This window comes from Urocitellus parryii, chromosome 8 (assembly GCF_045843805.1).
Source record: "Urocitellus parryii isolate mUroPar1 chromosome 8, mUroPar1.hap1, whole genome shotgun sequence".
Taxonomy (NCBI): Eukaryota; Metazoa; Chordata; class Mammalia; order Rodentia; family Sciuridae; genus Urocitellus; species Urocitellus parryii.
This window is the reverse complement of record NC_135538.1, coordinates 65,690,782-65,702,524: the sequence shown is the minus strand read 5'-3', so window position 1 is coordinate 65,702,524 and position 11,743 is coordinate 65,690,782.

Here is an 11,743-nt window from a genome sequence, read left to right as displayed (position 1 = left end):
ATATAGAGAGATTATATGTAATTATATATTTCATAAAGAAAGTAAAATATAATTGAATATAAGTATTTAAAATAAAAATTGTTCACATGGAAATATTTGTATCCTCTATTTATACAGACACACACACACATATACATATATATTTATATATTATATATTTATATATTTATTTATATTTATATTTATATATTATATATTTATATATTTATTTATATTTATATTTATATATTATATATTTATATATTTATTTATATTTATATTTATATATTATATATTTATATATTTATTTATATGGATACATATAAATAAACACACAGATATTAAAGTTATTTATTTTATGTTACATATACATATCTATAATTAAAAAGTTGAACATTGACCATTTTTGTGTGTAATGTCCTCCCTTCTCTGTGCAATGTTACCTTTGTAGTCAGAAAGATTCTATTCTTGTGTTAGTCAGCTTTTCATTGCTGTGAGCACAGTATCTGAGAAGAACAACTAAGAGAAGGAAAGATTTATTTTGCCACACAGTTTCAGATCTTAGGTCCATGGTCAGCTGATTCCATTGCTCTGGGTGAGACAGATCATCATGGAGGGAAAGCATGGCAGAGGAGTTCGGCTTTACTCATGGTGGCCTGGAACCACAGAGAGAGAGGTAGAGAGAGAGAGAGAAAGGGACTGCAGATAAAATAACCCTTCTAGGTTATACCTCTAGTAACACATCTCCTCTAGATGTATTCTACCTGCCTACAGTTACCACACAGTGATCCCATTCAAACTACAATGGGCTGATTAGGTTACAACTCTGGAAATCCAATAATTTTACTTCTCAATATTACTGTATTAACACAGGAGCTTCTGGTACACACCTCATATCCAAAGCATAACATTTCATCCCTCGCCCCCTAAAGCTTATAACCATCTTGCAATGCAAAATGCATCTGTTCTATCTCCAAGAGTTCCCAAATGCTGAACAGTGCCAGCACTGCCAAAATGTCCAAGTCTTAAGTCTCACCCGAGGCTCAAATCAATCTCTTGGCTGTGTGCCCTGTAAAAATCAAAAGCAATTTGCATATATCCAATTATCAATGACATAGAGTAATATTCTCCATTTCAAATAAAGTAATGGGGCACGTAAATAAGAAATGGAATCAAAGCAAGACTGAAATCCAGCAAGGTAAACAAGCCCTGTATCTCCAGGTACAGAACTGAGGCGTACGCTGGTGTGATGTGAATGCCAAAAGACTTGGGCAGCCCCACCATTTTGTCCTTTCATGTTGAAGCACTCACAGCTACTCTCTTAGCCTGGCCATCTCTACAGCCAGAAGATTTCCATGGTAGAGAGTTCATGTTACTGGCATTTCTTTTCTTTCTTTTTTTTTTTTTTTTTTTGGGGGGGGGGTGGGTGGAAAAGGCAGGGGTGTACCAGGAATTAAATTCAGGGGCACTCAACCACTGAGTCACATCCCATCCCTATTTTGTATTTTATTTAGAGACAGGATCTCACTGTCTTAGTGCCTCATCATTGCTAGGCTGGCTTTGAACTCATGATCCTCCTGCCTCAGCCACTGGGATACAGGCGTGAGCCACCACACCAGACTGGCATTTCTTAAATCCCCAGGTCTTTATTACAATTTTTGTTTCATTTCACAACTTCATTCATCACCCTCTCAGGGGCTGCCTGCTGAGATTCCAATACTGCTACATTTTACCTGAACTCTTAAGTCTTTCTTTGAAATCTTTGTGATAGTCTCCATGACCCCCTAACTCCAGCATCCTGCATTCCAGCTGTACAAGCACCATGTGAGTAACACCAAGGTCTGTCACCACCTTGTGTAGAACATGAGCTCCCTGGCACTATGGCTGCAGCAGCTTCTGAGTGCCTTAGTGGCTGGGCATGGTGAAATAATTTCCTAGGGTACCTGTGTGAGCAGTATACCCTATGGTCTCTTCTGAACGAATTTTCCCTTCCATACCCTTGACCCTGCTAAAAGCTGAGAGCAATATTCATTTCACTGTCTGAATGCTGCACTGCCTTTGAGATTTCTTCTGCCACCTTAATTAGTTTGTCACTTTTAAATTCAGCTTCGTGAAAAGTCTCAGGACATGATCAAAACATACAGAATTTCTTTGCCAAAATACAACCCTCATAGCCTCTAGTCTAATTCCCAATATAATCATCTTTTCCCACTGATATCTCATAATCACAATTTTTACTCTTTGCGTTCTTACTGGCATTCTGATCTCTGAACTTCCACCAGAATCATCTTTGAGGCTCCACTTGCAGCACTTTAAAAGTTCTGCAGCCTATTTCTTCAATTTTTTTTTTCCCTAAACCCCTTCTACAAACCAATTCCAAAATTTTCTAAACCACTTGATGAGGTTAGTCATACCCATGACCTCACTTCTTGGTACAAATTTCTTTGTTGAACAAACAGCTTTTTGTTGATGTGACTAAAATACCTGACAAGAATCATTTAGCCAAGGAAAAGTTTATTTTGAATCATGGTTTCAGAGATTTAGTCTACAGTCAACACACTACAACGTTGCTCTGGGCTTAAGATGAGACAGAAAACTGTGGCATTTGGGCTTGGCAGAGGAGTAAGTGCTCTGTTCATGGTCATCAGGAAGCAGAGAGAGAGAGAGAGGAAGTGAGTTCTGGGAAAATGAATTTTGGGACAATTCTAGTGACCCATTACCTCTTACCTTACCCATACCCCATCTATCTACAGTTATCACCCATTTTAATCCATTCAAAATAAGATGGGTTGATTAAGTTACAGGTCTCATAATCTGATCATTTCACCTTGGAACACTTCTGCACTAACACCTGAGCTTTTGGAGAACATCTAATTTCCAAATCATAACAATCCTACTTGTCCATTTTCTTTGCAAATTTTGTTTTTAAGATTTCTATATAAGATTTTTCTCTCTGCCTGTTTTTCATCTTCATCCTTTTTCTCCTCTTATCTTTTGACCAGTTTTTCATTGAATTCTTTTCTTCTTCTTCTTCTTTTTTTAAAATCTATTCTAATTAGTTATACGTGACAGTAGAATGCAGTTTGACACGCCATAAATAAATGGAGTATAACTTCTCATTCTTCTGGTGGTGCATGACACAGAATCTTTCTATAAGTTAAAAAAGTAATTAATTATTTAAAATTTACCTTCTTACCTGCATGCTTTTAAATCTAAGTTTCTGGTCCTCATCACTCATCCTTTTCCATGCCTGAAAAATTTCTAGAAATGTCAGAGTACTACTTCAATGTGTTATATTTTAGGCTAATTGCTCACAAATCCATTCTTCATGTTTTCAAGTTGTATTTCCCAGGCTTTCTTGTAATTTGAAATTGAGGTAGTTTTAACTAATACTAGGTTCTGAGAAGACATTAGGAATTTGAAAAAAAAAATTCCCAGAACCTCCCATTTCCCACTTCAGAGATATCTGCAGAAGGTGTCCTCTCTTCTCCACAGCTCCATCACTCTGTAGGAAGGTTTCCCTTCATGTTTCATGCTGTGGACAGTTTTCCTGTTCTTGACCTCTAACCAGCTCCCTGTCATCCCTTCATTCTTTTTTTGAGGGGGATTACTGGGGATTGAACCCAGAGGTACTTGACCACTGAATTATATCTCTGGACTTTTAAATCATTCAGTCATGAGACAGGGTCTCAGTAAGTTGCTTAGGGCCTCTCTAAGTTGTGAGGCTGGCCTCAAATTTCTAATCCTTCTACCTTCACTGCTGGCATCACAGGTGTGCATCACTGCACTTGGCTAGCATGCCTTCATTTTTTTTTGGGGGGGATTCTTTTTAGTTCTACATATTATTAGAATTCATTTTGACATAATTATAAAAGCATAGAATATAATTTGCTCTCTTTCATTCCTCAGTATTTTCACTTTCTCTCCACTCATCCCTATCCCTTTGTTCCCTTCCCTCTACTTTACCGTTCTACTATTTATTATTTTTCAAAATTTTTTTATAGTTAGTGTCTTGTGGATATATATGATGGTGAGATTCACTGATATAGATTTACCTATATACATAGGAAATTTAGATCAGATTCATTGCACTGTTCTTGACAAAACAAGAAATATATCCACATATAAGAAAATTTATTTTATTCCTGGGCAAGTCAGCTATGGGTAGGAAAAGGGAATGACATTTTTATGCTTATAATCCAAATTCATGATTGGCCATATAACTTACTAAGTGAACCAAAGTTTTCTCATTTACAGTAGGAGTAAAATAACACTGTTTTCCCTAATTAATTCACATAGTCAGCATTGTAGTGAAAAATGTAAAACAGAAAAATGCCCAGAATGTATTTAAAAAGACCTATGTGCCATCATATTTATGAAATGGAAGTCCATGCCATAAAAATCAGAGCATTAAATAATAAGTAATTTATATTTAGTATCATAAACCCAGATTTTCCTTTTTAAATACAACAGAAAATGCCAGGAATTAACTGAAAGTCAGAAAAAAAAAGTTCTAAAATTAAAAAAAATAATTTAACTTCTTTTTTAGTCTCATTTATATTTGGATTATGTGAATATTTGCTTAAGTTCTTTGCAATTTGGGATAAGATATAAAATAGAAATATTTGTACTAAATTAAAATATAAGAAGAATTCATAGGGTATTTAATTTCTTTCAAAAATAGGAAAAGTAATAAGCTTCTGGTCATACTTTTGGTAATTCTCAGCATTTTTCAATAAATTGTTATTTTTAGTTACTTTAATGGCCAATTTTAGTTGAATTCATGATATATGCTGCCACTTATGTCATACTCAACCTCAAAAGATCCAGAAAGGGCATTGTAACTATAAAGTGTTTGACTCTGGAGTTGCATATAGATAGGGCCTTGGAATATTAACTCTCTCATCCACCGTAACCATTTTAGATATACCAAAGGGGCAATGTCATTTCATGATTCATTCAACTCTCAGTTACCCTTGGAAATGGGACATAGCAGAGTCTGGATGAATGAAATCCTCAAACAATCCTTGAACTTACTGAAGTCATTACTGTTGATATCCTTAACTAACTTCTGACCAAAGATTCCACAAAATAAACAAATAACAGATATTAAATTCACCCCAAACTGTGTTTCTTTTCTATGAAACACAAAATGGAAATAATAATGTGAAGAGACAAATAATGGAAAATTAGAAAATCCAATGGGAAAAAATATCAGGAAAAGAAACTAACTTTAATATGTAAAAACGTTTCACTTTCATTTCAATTTGAGGTATTTTTATTTTAATCAAATGTGATTTAAAATTTTGTTTTATAAACACAAGATATACCTTAGCTTACCAAACAATATCTTAGAAAATGCTTAAGACAACCTTATGTTATGAAAATATCACTACAAATCAGGCTAAATCAAAATACATTTGTCAGTTGATGTAATAGTATAGGACAAATTTTGTGATCTGTTGAAGAAATATTAGGCTATATGACTTCAGATTTTGTTCTGACAGAATTTTATAATTTTATCTATGTACATGATATTAGCCTAATTATTCTGGGGGATTTTGATAATCTCTAATCACAAGAAACTTGAAAATTCGTGGAAACAGATATATTCTGAAGTAAGAAATATTCTCTGTATACATAAAGAAAAATGAGCAAACAAGATATTTCTTATGAGACTAATGGAATAGATGACACAGAGACAAACCCAAATACTTAACAAAGGCACCAAAATATATATTTAGATGAAAATGTCTTTTTAATAAATGGTACTGGGAAACTGGGGTAAAAGAAAAAAACTAGTTTCCTATCTATTACTCTGTATAAAAATCAAATTAAAATGGATAAAAGACTTAGGAACTAGATCAGAAAGCTTACAACTACTAGACAAAAACAGGTTCAACACTTTGTCATATTGGTGCTGGCACTGATCAATAAAAATCAATAAGTAGGATACTATCAACTTAAAAATCATTGGTATAGCAAAGGAAATGATGTACATTTCCTTTGAAGAGAAAGTCTATAGAATGGGAGAAGATAATTTCCAGCTGATTCTCTGACTGAGGACTAACATCCAAAACATATAAAGAACCTCTTCCCCTCCCCCCAAAATTAATAAATTGGCAAAAGATTCAAAAGATTTAAATATACATTTCTCAAAAGAAGAAATAGTCAACAAATATATGAAAACATATAGAACATATTTAGCAATCAGGGTAATACAAATCAAAAGTACAATTCAAAAGATTTCATCTCACTGTAGTCAGAATGAAAATTATCAAGAACACAAATAACAATAAATGCTGGCAAAATTTTGGGAAAAAAGGAACACTCATGCATTGGGATTGCAAATTAGTACAACTACTGTGGAAAGCAGTATACAGATTCCTCAGTAAAACTAGGAATAGAATCATCATATTACCCAGCTACCCAACTCTTTGCTATTTATTGTAAAGAACTAAAATCAGAATAGTATAGCAATAGAGCTATCTCAATGTTTATAGCAGCACAATTCACAGCAGCCAAATTATGAGATAAGCCCACATTCCCATCAACAGGTGAATGTATTAAGATAAATGTCACTCACACACACACACACACACACACACACACACACAATAGAGTTTCTTAGCCATAAAATAATGAAACTGTGGCATTTGCTAGTAATGCCATTTGGAAGTGGAGAACATAATGCTAATGAAATAAGCCAGTCTCAAAAATGAAGAGTTGAATGTTTTCTCTCATATATATAATAAGCTAGAGCAAAATAAAGGTAGGAAGAAGGGAAGGATCAGATATCATAAAGGTATAGGGAAAATCAGTGAAGTAGAAGAAAAAGAAAAGGAGAAGGAGGGATGAGAAAGGGGAGGGGATGTGGAATGAATTTAACAAATTTATGATCTGTGCATATATAAATAAACCACAGGGAATTTCACATTCATATGTAAGTAGGAAGCACCAATAAAAATTCAATACATAAAAGAGCAAATGGAAGAATATTAGAGTAGAAGAAGGAGAATAGGGAGAAGAAGGAGGTGAGGAAAGAGGGAGGGAAACAGGATTGAAATAAAATTTCATGCATGAATGATTTTGCCAAAATGAACCCACTATCATGTATAACTATAATGTCTAATTAAAAAAAATCTTATATACATTTATACCAGGAAAGATCTAGAAAAACTTGTTGAATGTTAATATATTTTCTTAGTTTAGAAGTATAAATATTATTTTAACAGAGGAATATGCAAGATAGAGGGCATTCAAAACAAGAATAAGCAAAAAAGGAACAGGGCTAGTATGTCTAGTTGATAACAAGCAGTCAAATGCACTATTCACCTTTTCATCTTAAAACAGGAGGTAAACCTAAATAAAAGATTTTAAAATATGCTTCATGCTCTACATTTTGAGTTATTATTCTGTTATTTTCATACCTCATTTACCCAAATTTCCATCACACATACTGCATTACTGTCTTAGAGTATTGGTGAAGTATTCTGGTATCTGAAATTCTGGTATCACGCACAGCTCTACTTCACATCTCATATAAAGTATAATACACACACACACACACACACACACACACACACACACGTTTCTATTATTATTAAAATAATCTCAGATGTCACCTGCCTCTATTTATTTTTCTATCTTCTCAGATTTTCTAGAATAAATAATCTAAAACTGTTACTTATATGTCCTTACTATCCACTCATTTCATATCTCATACAGTCTAGTCTTCATGGCAATTTCATCTGATCACCATCCACCAAATTTACTTGGAAGTTTCTATAGCTTTTGATACTGCATTACTAGTTTCTATATTAAAAGTCTTCTCCTTTAGACTCTAAATCTCAGTAATTTATCAGTGTCTGTGCTATTTTGACTATCTCTATCTATTGGATGTATATCCTCCTTATGCTCTTTAAACATGGACAACCTCAACCTTTGTCACTAATTCCATCTTTCCTTAGGGATCTAAACTTGAGGTCTCCTATTATCTCAATGTGGATGGTGTGTAATCATTATTCTTTCTTCAGACATAGACCTCTTTCACAATAGTCTGCTGATAACTCTACATGCACATTAAGTGTTTCTCCAATAGACCTTATGGGTCGTTCCATTCCACATACTCAAAACTAATTCTAGACATTCATTTTAAACAGAACTACCATTCTCCTGTTTAACTCAGCTCAAAGCCTTCATATTTCTTTCAATCTTTCCTTCGTTTCAAATCCACAGGTAAATTAATGCAAATGCCTAAAAGTTTCCCATTTATGATACTTCTCACACTCACCTCTTCCTTCTATTTCTACTAAGCTGCAAGCTAGTTTAGGACCTTGATACCTCTGGCCCTCTTCTTCTGAAATGGCCTCTTTACCTTAATCTCTGTGATTTTAACTTCTCACAATCTCCCTACAGATGTCTTTAATATAATTCAGATTCTCTTGCCATGCTGAACTTTGAAATCATCTGGAGTATTTCTGAAACAAACATCAAGGTTTATTCCTACAGATACTTGTTTAATTATCCTGGAGGAGGTGGTCTAGGCACAGAACACCCTTCATTGTTGTGGACGATGTCTTTCACTCTTAGATGATTCTAACATAGAGAACAATTTAGGCTGATAACTACTGATGGTCAAGCTATGCCTGGGTTTTCTCAAACATACATCTAATTTTCTTGCATCAAATCAACTTAACTACCTTTTCTTCAGCTCCCTTGTTATGGCAATTATTTTTCTGCTGTGGACTACCATTAACCCATTTTGCTTTAACAATTTTTTTCAATTTTATTACTCTTAAAACAAACAGAAGTTTTTGTTCAAATTCCTCACCTGCCAGTAAATTTCTCTTTCCTTTCATATATTTATCATATGCATAAATGCAACAAGAATTTCATGATATATATATATGTGTGTGTGTATATATGTGAGATATGTGTATGTATATATATGTATATATTCATATGTGTATGCATATGTGTATATATATGTGTATACATACATATGTGTATGCATATGTGTATGCATTTATGTATATATACACATATATACATACACATATCTCACATATATATGTGTATATATACATAAATGCATACATGTGTGTGTATATATATATATGTGTGTGTGTGTGTGTGTGTGTGTGTGTGTATAATTTATTGTAGCAACTAGTTTATGACTTCTGGTTTTCTCATCCCCCAAAACTTTAGATGATCTCCAACTTTCTTTCTATATGAAAACTGTTATTCTGTCATTCCAAATAAATTCCCTCTCTCTCTCTCTCTCTCTCTTTCTCTCTCTCTCTCTCACACACACACACACACAAAAAAAAAATCAGGATTTCTGCATAATTTACCTAAATACTCAATCCAAATAGTTCTAAGTTCTTGATGGTTTTTGCAATTAGAATTATGGTCATGTTTCACATGGTATCATCCACAACTCAATCTTTGAAGATGTCCACATACAAAAACAATAAAACCACTGTTTTGTTCTTTTAATTGTCCATGTATGACTTTTATTCCATCCTCATAATAGGAAATTTTTCTTTGGTTATACCATCTGCTGGGTGATCAAGATTTTGTAGGTTTCTATTATGTAGAACATAATAGTCCTACAGTTATGGTCAGTTAAGGTTTTTCAGAGGGTTTTAGAGCTTTGTGAGGAGCCTTGTGCATCCCTCAGTATTTTTTTTAAGATTGTTGTAATATTTTTATACCTTTGTTTTATTTATTTTTATGTGGTGTTGAGGATTGAACCCAGCACCACGCACATGCTAGGAGAGTGCTCTACCACTGAGCCCCACCCGCAGCCTCTCAGTCTTTTTTCTATAGCAGTTGTGTCATCTGCCAGGAAAACAACTGGCAGTTGAAAAACAACTGGACATATAGGTGCTTAAATATATCCTAACTCTTTTTAAGACAGTTTTTCTAAATGATTAAAAAAAAAAAAGTGGCTCAGGAGGCTGAGACAGGAGGATTGCAAGTCAAAGCCAAGCAATTCAATGAAAAAAAAAATGGCAAAGAACATATATAGACAATTTTCCCCAAAAGGAATTCAAATGGTCAAGAAGCTTATAAAAATTGCTGAATATCCCTTATTACAGGGAATGTGCAAGATCAATTCACAGTGATGTGCCATCTCACACTTGTTAGAATGATTATGTAAAAAAAGACAAAAGATAGCAAGGGCTGATCAAGATGTTGAATAAAAAAGGAAATCTTGTGCACTGTTGGTAGAAATGTAAATTTATATGGCAATTATGGAACCCAGTATGAAGGTTCTCAAGAGTCAAACAATTCAATTAGGACAAGTTTTTGATTTTGCAATATCACCATTGGATATTTGTCCCAAGGATAGGAAATTAATATGTCAAAAGTATTTATAAATTTCCATGATCCTTGCAACATTGTTCACAATTGCCAAGATATGAAATCAGGTTTAGTGTTCATCAACAGATTTGTGGATAAAGAAAATATGAGAAAGGCACACACACAGTGTAACACTCTTTAGCTTTTAAAAAATAAGCAAATTATGAGCCTGGAATGGTGGCACACACATGTAATCCCTGCAGCCTGGGAGGGTTAGACAGGAGGATCACCAGTTCAAAGCCAGCAACAGCAACTTAGTGAGGCCCTAAGCACTTGGTGAGACTCTATTTCAAATAGAAAGAGCTAGGAATGCGGCTCAGTAGTTAAACACACCTGGGTTAAATTTTGGGTACCAAAAAATGGAAATTATATCATTTGTAACTGCATTTATGAAACTAGAGAACATAATGATAAGCAAAAGGAGTCAGGAAAAGAAAAAAATAGTGCATTGTTTCATTTGTAAGTGGAATATAGCAATAAAGAACGAAACTGTGATGTTCATGATTTAGGATAGAGACTCAAGAATTATTTGTCAAAGGGTATAATATTTTAGTTATGATAAAAATAAACTTCAGGTTGTGTAGTTATACAGCATATGGTTATAGTGAATAATGCATTATGTATTTGAAAATTGTAAATATTATTATTCTCACCACAGATTTCATAAAAATGAGTTAATTGATGTTAGTTTGATTTAGTCAACTCCTAATTCATTAATATATTAGAACATCACATGGTACAATGTACATATTTACAACTTTGGGAAGCTGAAAAATGTTTCTAAATATTATTTAATAAAAATATATTTTATATAGGGAAATAAATGGAATGTCTTAGTAGCAGTCAATGTCTACAGTACCCCAAATGAATTTAAAATAAGAGTAAATCTTAGAAAATTTATCCAAATGAGAAGCAATTTCCTTTCTTTTATATTTTTAACTTTTCTTTTAAATTCAGACAGGTGTGTAAAAATCAGCATTGCTAATTTCTTTTCAAATGATTTCTGTCTAAATCTGTTCTAAATTTTTCTCTAGGTAAATTCAATAACTGGAGCCAGGATGACTATAAAGCTAGTAATTATTTCATATTTAAGCATGTCATCAAATGTAATTTTCAGTTTTGTTATGTGTATTCATTATTTCCAGTGACAGAAGTAGATGCGGAGGGACCAGGATGATAATTCCCACTAGAAAAATGAAGAAACTTACAGGTGGAACAATTTCTTTACAAGGACATTCTAAGAACTGAGCCACACTGTGAATAGAAAATGCTTTGAAAATGCAATATATGAAATCATCAACATCATCTCTTGGGTGCAGACAAATAACAGGATTCTACTTCCTAGAATCTGAAATTACTCTTATAGAAAATAAATAGAAAAGGTGACATAGAG